Genomic DNA, 15,867 nt, shown 5'->3' on the forward strand with positions numbered 1-15,867 from the left:
TCCACAAGCATCCAGTCCCTCCACCATCGACACACAGTTGGAGCAGTGGGTACGATCTACAAGATGCACTGTAACAACACAAAGTTCCTAAAGCAGCACCTTCCAGAACCACCACAACTACCAGATAGAAGGACAGGAACAGCAGACACCTGGGAACCCCATCACTTGGAAACCCATCCAAGTCACTCAGCATCCTGACTTGGAAACATATTGCCTGCCGTTCCTTCATTGTAGTTGGGTCAAAATCATGGAATTCCCTCTCAACAGCACTGTGGGTGTACCTACACTCCAGAGACTGCAGTGATTCAAGAAGGCAGTTCATCACCACCTTCTCAAGAGCAACTAGGGATGGGCAATAAATGCCAGTTTAGCAAACAAAACCCGCATCTGGTAAATGAATGAAAAAAAACTCCTTAAATAATTCCAATAGGTTTGTCAGGCAAGATGTTCCCTTTAAGTAAACCATGTTGAATTTGTTTCATCTTGTCCTGTGTCACTAAGTACTCCATAATCTCATTCATAACACTTGATTCACATCTTCCCAACCACGGAGGTCAGGCTAACTGGTCTGTAGCTTCCTTTCTGCTGCCTTCCTCCTTTCCTAAAGAGTGGAGTGACATTTGCAATTTTCCAGACCCCTGGAGCATGCCAATGAGTTTTGAAAGATCATTACTAATGCCTCCACAATCTCCAACACTACTTCCTTCAGAACCCTAGGGTGCAGTTCATCTGGTCCGGGTGACTTATGTACCCATGGGTCTTTCAGCATTTTGAGCACCTTCTTCCTTGTAATAATAACTGCACTCTCTTCTCTTCCTTGAAACACTGCAACATCTGGCACACTGCTAGTGTCTTCCACAGTAAAGAATGATGAAACACTCATTTAGTTCATCTCCACCTCCTTGTCCCTTGTCATTATTTCTCCAGCCTCATGTTACAGGGGCCCTATATTCACTCTCAGCTCTCTTTTATTTTGCACATACCTGAAAAAGCTTTTGCTATCCACTTTGATATTGTTTGCTAGCTTGCAAATTTCATCTCTTCCCTTCCAATGATTCTTTTACTTGCTCTCTATAGGCTTTTAAAAGCTTCCCAATCCTCTATCTTCGCTAAGTTTTTTTTTTAATGCCCTTTCATTTTTATATTAGCTTTGATTTCCCTTGTCAGCCATGACAGTACTATTTTGCCATTTGATTATTTCTTCATGTTTGGAATATATCTGCCTTGGGCATTCCTCATCCCCCTGCCACCCAGAAACTCATGCCATTTCTGCTCTGCTGTCAGTCCTGCCAGCAGCTCCTTGGCCAACTCCTCTCATACCGCTGTGATTTCCTTTCCTCCACTGAAATACTGAAGTTTGTTTTATCATCTGCCTGACCTTCCTGACAGTCGAACTGCACGCTATCTTTGCTTTTTTATGCCATCCATCCTATCCCAAGTCCCTTCATTCCGGTTCCCACCTTCCTTGTCAAATTAGTTTAAAACCTCCCGAAAAGCTCTACAAACCTGCTGGAGAGAAATTTGATTCCCTCTCGGATTCAGGTGCAACCCATCCCTTAAGCTCGCAAAGCAACCCAATGATCCAAGAACCTGAAGCCCTGCCCCTTGCAGCAGCTTCTCAGTCATGCATTTATCTGCCAGACCAAACTGTTTCTAGCCTCAGTAGCACGTGGCAATCCAGAAAATACTATCCTGGAGGCCCTGCTTCTCAGCTTAGCTCTCTAAATTCTCTCTTCAGGACCTAATTGTTTTTCTTTCATAGAAACATGTAGTCATAAAGAAGGCAAGACAGTGGCTATACTTTATTAGGAGTTTGAAGAGATTCAGCATGTCAACAAATACACACTAAAATTTCTATAGTTGTACCATGCAGTGCACTGACAGGCTGCATCATTGTCTGGTATGGAGGGGCTACTGCACAGGACCAAAAGAAGCTGCAGAAGGTTGTAAATCTTGCCAGCTCCATCTTGGGCACTAGCCTACAAATTACCCAGGACATCTTTAGGGAGTGGTGTCTCAGAAAGGCAGCATCCATTATTAAGGACCACCAGCACCCTGGCCATGCCCTTTTCTCACTGTTACCATCGGGTAGGAGGTACAGAAGCCTGAAGGCACAAACTGTGATTCAGGAACAGCTTCTTCCCCTCTGCCATCTGATTCCTACATGGACATTGAAGCTTTGGACACTACCTCACTTTTTGTTTAATATACAGTATTTCAGTTCTTTGCACATTTTTAAAAATCTATTCAATAAACATAATTGATTTACTTGTCTATTTATTATGTTTTATTTTATTATTATTTTCTCTCTGCTAGATTATGTATTGCATTGAACTGCTACTGCTAAGTTAACAAATTCCATGTCACATGCCGGTGATAATAAACCTGATTCTGATTCTGACTTTGACATTGAAAACATACAACACAATACAGGCCCTTCGGCCCATGATGCTGTGCCAAACATGTACTTACTTTAGAAATTACCTAGGGTTACCCATAGCCCTCCTTTTAAGATATTCATTGATATTTTCTAAGATATTTTTCTAAGATTTTTCATATGTCATTGTTACCGATATATACCAAGACATCTGGCTGCTCTCTGTCTCTCTCTCTAATGCTGTGGATGCAATCTGAGATGTCCCTGACCCTGGCACCTGAGAGGCACTATATCATCCGGGTATCGACAGAATCTCTAGTCTGGTCCTCTGACTATTGAGCCTGCTATCACTACCAGTGCCCTCTTCCCCCTCTATCTTCTGCAACATGGACCCATACTTGTGCTTGGAAGTAGGTGCAGCAGAGATGTTAGGGGTTAAGTTTTTTTATGTAGAGAGTGGTGAGTGTGAGGAATGGGCTGCCAGCAACAGTGGTGGAGGCGGATACGATAGGGTCATTTTTAAGAGACTTCTGGATAGGTACATGGAGCTCAGAAAAATAGAGGGCTATGGGTAACCCTAGGTAATTTCTAAGGTAAGGACATGTTTGGCACAGCATTGTGGGTTGAAGGGCCTGTATTGTGCTCTAGGTTTTCTATCTTTCATACTCAGTGCCAGCAACCTGGTCTCAATGGCATTCTCTTGGGAAGTCATCCCCCAAAACAGTATCCAAAACTGTATACTTATTTTTGAGGGGAATGGCCATGGGGTGCTCTGCGTTAACTGCCTATTCACATTTCCATTAGCCACCCAGACACTCGCCTCCTGCAGCTTTGGGGTGAGTCTCCGTGTAAGCCGAAGGTCTTGCAGCTGCTGCTCCAACTCCCAAACACTGTCTTCAAGCTGGAATCTCTTCATGCAGATGTAGTTCCCTGGGAGACCGTAGGTTTCCCAGGACTCCAACATCAGGCATGAACACTATTTCCTACTCTAGGTACAGCGAGAGAGAGAAAAAAGGAAGCATAACAGAAACTTACCTTGAGCCAACACCTCTTTCAAGCAGAAGACTCACCACTAGACGGCTCCCAACAATGGCCGCCCCACTTATCCTTCTTTACTTCTACTTAATTCTCTGCTCTACCCCCGCTGCTGATTGGGCCTCCAGAATGTCTGTATGCCCGCAAAGCTCTCCCTTTAAACAAATGTCGCTGACCTTCACGAAACCTCGTCATTAGAGTGGATGATGTGGTGTTTTAACAAATGAGAAGGGGTTGATATCTGGAGGATAAACTGAAAAGAGGAAGAGCAAATTACACAGAATGTGACCCCATCAGGACCCTCGTCCCAGGCATCGGACTATATTCTCAAGTAGCATCCACTCCCACCTTTTACCTGGAACTTCTGGGTGATATTGAAATAAAAGAAAGGCTGTTGGGGTGTCCCGGCATTGTGACCGCCAACAGCAGCAGCACCAAGAGCAACAGTCGAGAAGTGACCGACCAGTAGCACAGACTCTCCGCTGCAGGCTCCTTGCATAATGGTAAGCAATGTCTGATACATAAACCCTGGACCCGGCTGAGCTATGCATCATAATTAGCGAAACAAACCAGTAGCCTTCCATAATTGGATGGTCCAGACTTGTCAAGTTTTTAATCCATTGTCAGGCGTTGTCCAGGCATTGCTCAAGGTAGCTAATGAAGCTTCCTGGTCAGGAGTTTGAACAGGATTTCCGAATGCACCCCAAAGACCACAGGGGGCCTGGGCCTCTCCACAATGGGTAATGAGGGGAATGGTGATGGGAGTCCTACTGCTCAACAGGGGAAAAAATGCCATTCTTGCAGGAGCCAGGCAACAAAGTGATTTTGGAGAAGTAACTAAATTTCAACAAAAGAAAGATTACTGATTTAGTTGCCTGGTTTAAAGATACTTGGGAATTTAGGGCAGGGAAACACCTAGCAGAAAACAACCCACTAGTCGTGCAAACATTTATAAATTGTCTTAGACCAGAGGTAGCACATTCTTTTAAACTGACCAATCAGAAGTAGCATTACCAAAAGGCAGCAAAAGTGTTAAGATTATAGGGAGAAGCAGAATTCCTCCCCTGAAGTAAAGATGAGGAAAATATTGATTGGTGAGACACTTCTTATAGGAGAGAACTCACCTCTTAATTTGCTTGGATGCCAAGCACTAAATGCTGCTATTCATTGCACCTTCAAAGCAGTGTATCTTGAAAAACACGCACTGTTCACTATAATGCTACATCAAACTGAGCAACCAGCAAGTCCATCATCTCTCTGCAGCTAGCAAATTGGGGGAAAACTCTGGGGAGTTTGGCCTGGAAGAAAATAGAAGTCAACATTAAAATGGAGGAATTCTTGGATGATTTGATTGGGTCTTGTAAACTACTAATTGCACCAAAAGACCAGAAGACTATAACAGCATAAGGCATAGGAACAGAATAGGAACAGCCCCTCAAGTTTGCTCTGCTATTCCATCATGGCTGGTCCTGGATCTCACTCAAACCCACACACCAACATTCTCACTTTATCTTTTGATGCCCTGACCAATCAGGAAATGATCAACTACTGCCTTAAATATACCCTTGGACTTGGCCTTCACCACAGTCTGTTTCACCACTCTCCGACTAAAAATATTCCTCCTTACCTCTGTTCTAAAAAGTTGACCCTCAATTTTGAGGCTGTTCCTTCCAGGTCTGGATGCTTCCACAGTAGGAAACAGCTTTTCCACATCCCCCTATCTAATCCTTTCATTATTCAGTAGGTTTCAATGAGATCCCCCTACATTCTTCTAAATTCCAGTGAGTACAGGCCCAAAGCTGCCAAACACGCCTCATATGTTAACCCCTTCACTCCCAGTATCATCCTTGTGAACTTACGCTGGACTCTGTCCAATGACAACACACCTTTTCTGAGATCACGAACAAGAGAAAATCTGTAAATGCTGGAAATCCAGGAAACACACACAAAACACAAAAGCCTCTAACTTTCTCAGCAGGCCAGATAGCATCTATGGAAAAACCATACAGTTGATGCTTCCAGCCAAGAGCCTTCGGCAGGACTGGAGAAAAAAAAGATGAGGAATAGATTTAAAAGGTGGCAGAGGGGATAGAAAAACCTCAGGTTGAGGTTTTAAACTGGAAAAAGGCCAAATTTGAAGAAATGAGTAAGGATCTAAAAAGTGTGGATTGGGACAGGTTGCTCTCTGGCAAGGATGTGATTGGTAAGTGGGAGGCCTTCAAAGGAGAAAGTTTGAGAGTGCAGAGTTTGTATGTTCCTGTCAGGCTTAAAGGTAAAGTGAATAAGAATAAGGAACCTTGGTTCTCTAGGGATATTGAAACTCTGATAAAGAAGAAAGATGTATGACATGTATAGAAAACAGGGAGCAAATAAGGTATTTGAGGAGTATAAAAAGTACAAAAAATACTTAAGAAATCAGGAGTGCTAAAAGAAGACATGAGGTAGCTTTGGCAGTCAAGGTGAAGGATAATCCAAAGAGCTTCTACAGGTATATTAAGAGCAAAAGAATAGTAAGGGACAAAATTGGTCCTCTTGAAGAGGAGAGTGGTCAGCTATGTATGGAACCAAAATAAATGGGGGACATCTTAAATGGGTTTTTTGCATTTGTATTTACCAAGGGAACAGGCATGGAATCAATGGAAATAAGGCAAACAAATAATGAGGTCATGGAACCTATACAGATTGAAGAGGAGGAGGTGCTTGCTGTCTTGAGGCAAATCAGATAAATCCCCAGGTCCTGACAGGGTATTCCCTCGGACCTTGAAGGAGACTAGTCTTGAAATTGCAGGGGCCCTGGCAGATATATTTAGAATGTCGGTATCTACAGTTGAGGTGCTGGAGGATTGGAGGATAGCTCATGTTGTTCTGTTGTTTAAAAAAGGCTCTAATAATAATCAGGGAAATTATAGGCTGGTAAGTTTGATGTCAGTAGCAGGTAAATTATTGGAAGGAGTACTAAGAGATAGGATCTAAAAGTATTTAGATAGACAGGGACTTATTAGGGAGAGTCAACATGGCTTTGTGTGTGGTAGGTCATATTTAACAAATCTATTAGAGCTTTTTGAGGAGGTTACAAGGAAAGTGGATGAAGGGAAGGCAGTGGATGTTGTCTACATGGACTTCAGTAAGGCCTTTGACAAGATCCTGCATGGGAGGTTAGTTAGAAAGATTCATTCATTAGGAATACATGGTGAGGTAGTAAATTGGATTAGACATTGGCTCAATGGGAGAAGCCAGAGAGTGGTAATGGAGGATTGATTCTCTGAGTGAAGGCCTGTGACTAGTGGTGTGCCACAGGGATCAGTGCTGGGTCCATTGTTTTTTTGTCATCTATATCAATGATCTGGATGATAATATGGTAAATTGGATCAGCAAATCTGGAGGTGTAGTGGACAGTGAGGAAGGTTTTCAAAGCTTGCAGAGGGATCTGAACTAGCTGGAAGAATGGGCTGAAAAATGGCAGATGGAGTTTAAAACAGACAAGTGTGAGGTATTGCACTTTGGAAGGACAAACCAAGGTAGAACATACAAGGTAAATGGTAGGGCAATGAGGAGTGCAGTAGAACAGAGGGATCTAGGAATACAGATAAAAAATTTCCTGAAAGTGGCATCACAGGTAGATAATTGAGAGATTATTGAGAGTAGGGGAGATTCAAACGAGAGGACATGATTTGAGAGTTAGGGGGCAGAAGTTTAAGGGAAACATGAGGGGGTATTTCTTTACTCAGAGAGTGATAGCTGTGTGGAATGAGCTTCCTGTAGAAGTAGCAGAGGCCAGTTGAGGTCAGTTGTGTCATTTAAGGTAAAATTGGATAGGTATATGGAAGGAGTGGAGGGTTATGGGCTGAGTGCGAGTAGGTGGGACTAGGTGAGATTAAGAGTTCAGCACGGACTAGGAGGGCTGAGATGGCCTGTTTCCGTGCTGTGATTGTTATATGGTTTTATGGTTATAAGGTAGTAAAGAGATCTTTTGGTACATTGGACTTTATAAATCAAAGTATTGAGTATAAGAGTTGGAATGTTATGGTGAGGTTGTATAAGGCATGGGTGAGGCTGAATTTGGAGTATTGTGTGCAGTTTTGGTCACCTAATTACAGGAAGGATATTAATAAGGTTGAAAGAGTGCAGAGAAGGCTTACAAGGATGTTGCTGGGACTTGAGAAACTGAATTACAGAGAAAGGTTGAATAGGTTAGGACTTTATTCCCTGGATCGTAGAAAAACGAGGGGAGACTTGATAGAGGTATATAAAATTATGATGGGTATAGATAGAGTGAATGCAAGCAGGCTTTTTCCACTGAGGCTAGGGGAAAAAAAAAACAGGACATGGGTTAAGGGTGAAGGGCGAAAAGTTTAAAGGGAACATTGGGGGGGGGGGACTTCTTCACACAGAGAGTGGTGGGAGTGTGGAATGAGCTGCCAGATGAAGTGTTAAATGTGGACTCACTTTTAACATTTAAGGAAAACTTGGACAGGTACGTGGATGAGAGGTGTATGGAGGGATATGGGCCAGGTGCAGGTCAGTGGGAGTAGGCAGAAAAATGGCTCAGCACAGTCAAGAAAGGCCAGAAGGTCTGTTTCTGTGCTGTAATGTTCTATGGTTCTATAAGGCGATAAGTGAAACCAGGAGGGGAAGGGTTGAAGTAAAGAGCTTGGTGAAAGAGATGCACGGTTGGAGAAGCGGGAGACAGGAAGAAACAGAAGGTGCACCCGCCATGATGCTGAGCATTTCTTCTGCTGCCTTGGTCCCCGAGCCTACTTGTTTGGCAAGTTCTCTCAACTCCGCACCAATGACCCCTTCTCCTGCCTTCAACCCTCCTCTTCCTGGACACACCACCCTGGTCTTCTGCCTACTCTGGATCTTTTCATTGCCAACTGCCAATGGGACATCAACCGTCTTGACTTGAACACTTCTCTTCAGTTCCAACCTCGTTCCTTCTGAGTGCTCTGCTCTCCCTCCCTCCGCACTAATCCTCACCTCAGACTCAAACCCATAGGTAAAGGGGGTGCTGTTGTGGTCTGCTGGACTAACCTCTAACTTTCTGAGTCCCAGCGACAACTCTCAGACACCTCCTCTCACTTACCCCTCAAACAGGATCCCACTAAGGAGCACCAGGCCATTATCTCCCACGTCATCAGTGACATTATTAGCTCTGGGAATCTCCCATTCACGGCCTCCAATGTGAGTGTTCCTGCACCCTGCACCTCCTGTTTCTACATCCTACCCAAGATCCACAAACCCATTTGTCCAGGTAGACCATTGTTTCAGCTTGTTTCTGCCCCCACTGAACTCATATCTGCATAGCTTGACTCTTATTGCCCCTAGTTCAGTCCCTTCCTATCGGAATCCATGACACTTCACACACTGCTGATCCTTTCAATGATTTCAAGTTCCCTAGCCCCCATTAACTTATTTTCACTACGGGTGTCCAGTCCCTATACACCCCCATTCCCCAACAGGAATGCCTCAAATCTCTCAGTTTCTTTTTAGACACAAGACCCAACTAGTTCCTCTCCACCTGCACACTCCTCCATATAGCAGAACTTGTCCTCAATAGTTTCTCTTTCAGCCCCTATCATTTTCTTCAAAGAAAAGGTGTAGCCATGGGTCCCAGCTATGCCTGCATAATTGTCAGCTATATGGAACAGTATATTTTCCAAGCCCACACTGCTGTCCATTCCCCACCTTTCCCAAGCTACATCAACGACTCCATTGGTGCTGCCTCCTGCACCCATGTCAAGCTTGTCGCCTTCATCAACTTTGTCTCTATTTTCCACCCTGCCCTCAAATTTACCTGGTCTATTTCTGACACGTCCCCCGCTTTTCTTCATCTCACTGTCTCTATCTCTGGATAACCTACTGATGTCTGTTATAAACTCAGACTCTCACAGCTACCTGGACAATCCCTGTTACTTGCTAGAAAGCCATCTCCATCTCTTTATTCCTTCATCTCCTCTCAGGATGAAGCATTTCATTCTAGAACAAAGGAGATGTCCTCCTTTTTCAAAGAAAGGGGCATCCCTTCCTCTACCATCAATGCTGCCCTCAACTGCATTTCTCTTTCAAATCTTATTACATTATTCAAAAATAACACAAGCACATCAAAGTAACAACGCTTACAATGCCTCAAGAAAAAAATTATCTTAAAGATTGAAAATTTTGTGAACAGAAAAGCCCTGCTAAGCAAAAAGGGGGAAAAACCATTAGGGGTACAACCCCAGAGACATGTGTCATACAAAAAGCTTTTAAAAATAATCAAACTGCCAGCAAGAAAAAAAATCAAAGAAATTTACAGTTAGATTGTGGAGAAGATCTATCAATTAGCCCAAATGATAATAACGAGCAAATGAGCCCCATCTTTTCTCAAAATAAAATAAAGGTTCAAAGATTTGACTTCTAATTTTCTCCAAACTAAGACATAGCATCTCTTGAGAGAACCATTGTGACAAAGTAGGAGCTGATATATCCTACCACTTCAACAAAATGGCCCTCCTTGCTATCAATGTAACAAATGCAATAACATGTTGGTCAGACACAGAAATACCATGACAACAACACACAAAATGCTGCCTGGCCTGCTGTGTTCCACCAGCATTTTGTGTGCGTTGTTGTTTGAATTTCCAGAATCTGCAGATTTCTTCGTGTTTGCTCTCACAGAAATACCATGGATATTTTGAGGAATTATTCCAAAAAAATACAGTTAATTTATTAGGTTGTAGGTTAATTGAGTGTTTTAGAAATTGTCGAAAAGACTGACTTCCAGAACTGTTCCAGTATAGAACATGACCAGAACATGTGTCAATGAGGCTATCTCAGTTTTATATCTATCACAATAACTATCAACATTGGGAAATATTTTAGAGAGCCTCTCCTTTGTCAAATGGTAATGTACAATTTTAAATTGAATCAGAATGACTAGCACAGATTGAAGAAGAGTTAACCAGTTTCAGAATCTGTGCACAATCCTCCCATATAAAAGTCAAATTGAGTTCCTTTTCCCAATCCTGTTTAATCTTAAATAAAGGATGCTTATCCCATTGTAATAATAAATTATAAATTCTTCCAATAGAACCCTTCATCGAAGGATTCATACTCTTAATAGTATTTAACAGGTCATCCTCCAGTATGCAAGGAAAATTACTTAAATATTTTTGTAAAAAAATGTCTAATTTGAAGGTATTGTAAAAAGTGTGAATATGAGAGAGAATATTTATTGACTAATTGTTCAAAGGACATCAATCTGCCTTCTTTAAATAAATCCAAAAAATAATTAATACCTTTATTTTTCCAAAATAAAAAAATTGGTTAACTCAAAGAAGGTTTAAAAAAGTAATGATAAATTAAGCTACAAAGTTTAAATTTTTTAAGATTAAAAAAATTGCGGAACTGGAGCCAAATTTGTAAAGAGAGCTTAATCACAGGATATAGGTTTAAATTAGCAACTTTAGCTAATTGTATAGGTAAAGCAACTCCCAATAACGAGGTTAAATAAAACTGTTTCACAGCTCTCAGTTCCAGGTCTACCCAAATTGGCCTATGATTCCTATCAGCTCAATATACCCAAAAGGACATGAATTGCAAATTAACAGCCCGGTAATACATTCTTGGATTAGGCAAAGCAAGACCTCCATCCATTTTCAACTTCTGTAAATGACATTTACTAATTCTTGGTCTTTTACAGACAGACAGACGGACATACTTTATTGATCCCAAGGGAAATTGGGTTTCGTTACAGCTGCACCAACCAAGAATAATGAAGAAATATAGCAATATAAAACCATAAATAATTAAATAATAATAAGTTACTCATGCCAAGTGGAAATAAGTCCAGGACCAGCCTATTGGCACAGGGTGTGACACTCCAAGGGAGGAGTTGTAAAGTTTGATGGCCAAAGGTAGGAATGACTTCCTATGACGCTCAGTGTTACATCTCGGTGGAATGAGTCTCTGGCTGAATGTACTCCTGTGCCTGAACAGTACATTATGGAGTGGATGGGAGTCACTGTCCAAGATGGCATGCAACTTGGACAGCATCCTCTTTTCAGACACCACCGTCAGAGAGTCCAGTTCCACCCCCACAACATCACTGGCCTCACAAATGAGTTTGTTGATTCTGTTGGTGTCTGCTACCCTCAGCCTGCTGCCCCAGCACACAGCAGCAAACATGATAGCACTGGCCACCACAGACTCGTAGAACATCCTCAGCATCATCTGGCAGATGTTAAAGGACTTCAGTCTCCTCAGGAAATAGAGACAGTTCTGTGTCTTCTTGTAGACAGCCTCAGTATTCTTTGACCAGTCCAGTTTATTGTCAATTCGTATCCCCAGGTATTTGTAATCCTAATTATTCCAAATAAAAGATAGAACAATAGAATCAATCTGATCAAAAAACTTCTTAGCAAAAAAACCAGGAATATTCTGAAATAAATAAAATTTTGGTAAAATCATCATTTTAACTATATGAATACGACTAACAAGTGAAAATGTAAGTGGACTCCATCTACTAAATAAATACGTCATAAAGTCCACTAAGTGAAAAGAATTGACTTTATAAAGATCCTTATTTTTTTTTAGTAATGATAACACTTAAATATCTAAAAGAATCCATAACTTAAAAGGGAATATTATCATATATAGAGGCAGATTCATTTAAAGAAAGCAATTCACTTTTACTAAAATTTATTTTATATCCTGAAAAATCTCCAAATTCGTTAAATAATTTTAGCAAAGCAGGAAGATTCATCAGGCTTAGATATATAAACCAATAAATTGTCAGCATAAAGAGAGATTTTGTGCATGGTCTCATTCACAAAAATCCCATTAATATTTTTGGCTTCACAAAGAGCAATAGCAAGGGGTTCTAATATTAAGTTAAATAACAAAGGACTTAATGGATAACCTTGTCTTGTTCCCTGTGATAGCTGAAAAAAAGGAGACCTACAGTTGTTAGTAACAACAGTAGCAATAGGAGCATTATATATCATTTAAATCCAATTATTAAAATTAGCAGCAAAACCAAATTCTTCTAAAACATTAAATAACTATTTCCATTGGACTCGGTCAAATGCTTTTTCAGCATCCAAAGATACAACACATTGTGGAGTTTTCAAAGAGGGTGAATATAAAATATAGAATTTTAAATAGTCTTTGAACATTTGAAAATGAATAGAGTCCCTTTATAAAGTCTGTTTGATCTTTAAAAATAATTTTACCCAAAATACCCTCCAACTGATTGGCCATTATCTTTGACAGAATCTTAGCATCAACATTCAATAATGAAATAGGTCTGTATGAGGGACAATTAGTAAGATCTTTATCCATTTTAAGAAATAACGAAATAGAAGCCTCATTTAAAAAGTAGAGGGTAAATCACCTTTCACAAAAGACTCTTTGAACATCAACATATGGAGAAAGTAGTTTTCCAAATTTTTTATAAAATTCTACAGGATAACCATCAAGTCCAGAGGCTTTACCATATTGCATTGAAAAAATAGCTTTATGAATTTCAGATTCAGTAATTTGGGCATCAAAAGTTTTTTGATCCCCAGCAGACATTTTAGGAAAAGCAAGCTTTCATAAAAAAGCATTCATTTCAGAAGCATCATTGAGATATATAAAGTTCAGTATAAAAATCTTGAAAAATCTTATTAATTTCTTCATATTCCAAAGCCAGGGTACTATTCTTTCTACAGATTTTCAAAATTTGCCTTTTGGCTCTGGCCGTTTTTAATTGAGATGCAGGCTGTTTTTTATTTTTATCTCCAAACATGTAAAATTGTCTCTTTAACTTAAGCAAATAGCCTTCAATTGGATGAGTTAATAATAGGTTATATTGTGATTGAAGTTCCACCCTTTGTTTAAATAAATCAATATTAGGGGAGGTCGCAGAGATAATATCTAAACCTTTAATTTGTTTTGAAATTTTATCTAATTCTACTTTAGTCTGTTTTTTTAAGTTTAGCTGAATAAAAAAAACCTGGACCACGTAAAAATGCTTTAAATGTATCCCATACAATTAATTTGGATGTACCCTCTATATCATCAAAAAGAAAAAATTCTTTTATCTGGTTTTCAATAAAACTGACAAAATCAGAGTTATGCAATAAAGTCTGAGACATGCGCCATGGTGGACGGGCAAGAATTACATCACCCAATTCAAAGGACAAACTCAGAGGCGCAAGATCAGATATAGCAATAGCATCATATTCACAGTTTTTAAACACTGGGCAAAAAGCGGGGTGCGATTATAAGATAATCAATCCGCGAATATTTTATAGACATGCGAGAAAAAGGAATATTCTCTGTTATCGGGGTGCAAATGCCTCCATAATTCAATCAACCCATAATCAATCAAAGGAATTAATAAGTGACGCAGAACAATTTGGAAGTCACTGATTAGTTGAGCTCTTGTCAATCATAGGATTTAAACAACAGTTAAAATCTCCATCCATTATCAATATATATTCATTTAAATCAGGCAATAAAGCAAATAACTTTTTTTTTTAAAAAAGGATCATCTAAATTAGGGCCATACAAATTGACCAAAACAACTTTTCTATTACAAATCACTCCTTTATCAATTAGAAATCTACCATTAGAATCTGATTCAGTATCCACTTGAATAAATATATTGGATTTAATAAAGATAGACACGCCTTTAGTTTTACTCTGAGAAGTAGAGTGGAACTGCAAACCATCCCACCATCTAAAAAAATCTATTTTGATCTCCTGCCCTGATGTGTTTCCTGAGCAAAAACTATATCACGTTGGAATCGATTAATAATTTTAAAAGTCTTTTTCTGTTTGTTAGGATGATTCCAACCATCTACATTCCAACTTATTACATTAGTCCATTTATATGCCATACTATAATTGTATTCTAATTTACATTACACATGCACAGAATGCATACCAATACAGGATAATCAAAAATGGCAGTGATGAAGAATACAACCACATAGAAAACACACATGCCACCCAATGGGAATAAACTCCCACTCACCCTCCCAAAAGCCCGAGAAAAAGGCAAGCGAACTAAGATAGAATACAAAGCCAAGGACCGCTCTGTCTGTCTCCTCTTTCCCTCCCCCCAGCCAGCACAAAAAAATAAAATGACTTTGCAAGAAAGATGGTAAAGTCTCAGCAAAGGAAAGTATTTACATTCCATCATCTATTAAACAAAAAAGAACCAAAACAATATAATCTCTTAGAGAGAAAAACCAGCACCATCTTAAGTTTAACCTTAAATCTCTAAAAAAAACTTTAAGTTCGGTTATGAGACACTATAATAAAACAGAGAAAAATTGTTAATAGTATATTTAACTGAACTAAATTTACAAAAATATTAATTAATATCATAAGTAATTAAATCCTCTCAAATTCATATATATAAAAAGAAACCCTATTAATAGGAGAAAACTACCAATTAGTTAATTAAGAAACAAAAAGAAAACCATCAAACCAAATATTAGATGAAAGGAACAAATCCCTTTATCCTCTTTTCTCAGTCAAATATCTGAATAGCCATTTAAACAGTCAAACTTGAACTATAAATCTTCTTTCCAAAAAAATCCAATAATAGCAACAATGAACAAGTCTTCTTATCTTCTTTTATTAATCTCTCAATGAAATATACAAATAACCTTCATATATCTTCTTTTTGAAATGTGAATAATATACAGATAATCAAACAACTCTTCAGATAGTTCATTCAGTAGTGGTGTCAGTAGCAGCGGCAGGTATAGTCTGAACAAACTTTCAGATCAAAGAATGTGTGAGGAGGAGAATTAGGAGGAAAAACTTTAATTCTTGCTGGGCAACACAAAGAGGGAAACAGATTCTTATCATATGCTTGTTTCATTACCAAAGCAAATCTTGATCTTTGTTCCATTACTTCTTTCAGATAATCTTCATAAAAATGGAACTCAGACTCCTTGAATCTAAAAACTCTGTTGTCTTGCCTGTTGCATTATTTGATCTTTAATTTTAAAATGATGAAAACGAACCAGAAGGGATCCTGGTCTACTTAAATCCTTAAATTTTGAAGTAAACACTCAGTGCTCTTTCTATAGCAGGCAGCTGTGATAAAATAGTAGGAAATAGAGTAAGAAAAAGCTTACCAAAATGAACCATTAAATCTCCATCTTCAGCATCTTCTTGCAATCCAACAATTCATATATTCTTTCGGTGAGACCTAGTTTCCAGGTCTATAATCTTATTTTGATATCTTTCCAAACAGGTTGTAGTTTCAGACAATCTTTGCATAGTTAACTTCAGTTCTTCTTCATGTGTAATAACTTGAGTTTCCACATCTTTAAGTTTTCCCAGAAATGACTTCATTTCATTATTATTCTTTTCCGGTTGGTCTTTAATTGATCTATTCTGAACTTGAATTGAATTCAGTGTCCGAAAGACACCTTCAGCCCATAATGGCACTTCATCAAATCTTTCCTTCG

The sequence above is a fragment of the Hypanus sabinus genome, chromosome 17, assembly GCF_030144855.1.
Source record: "Hypanus sabinus isolate sHypSab1 chromosome 17, sHypSab1.hap1, whole genome shotgun sequence".
Lineage (NCBI taxonomy): Eukaryota > Metazoa > Chordata > Chondrichthyes > Myliobatiformes > Dasyatidae > Hypanus > Hypanus sabinus.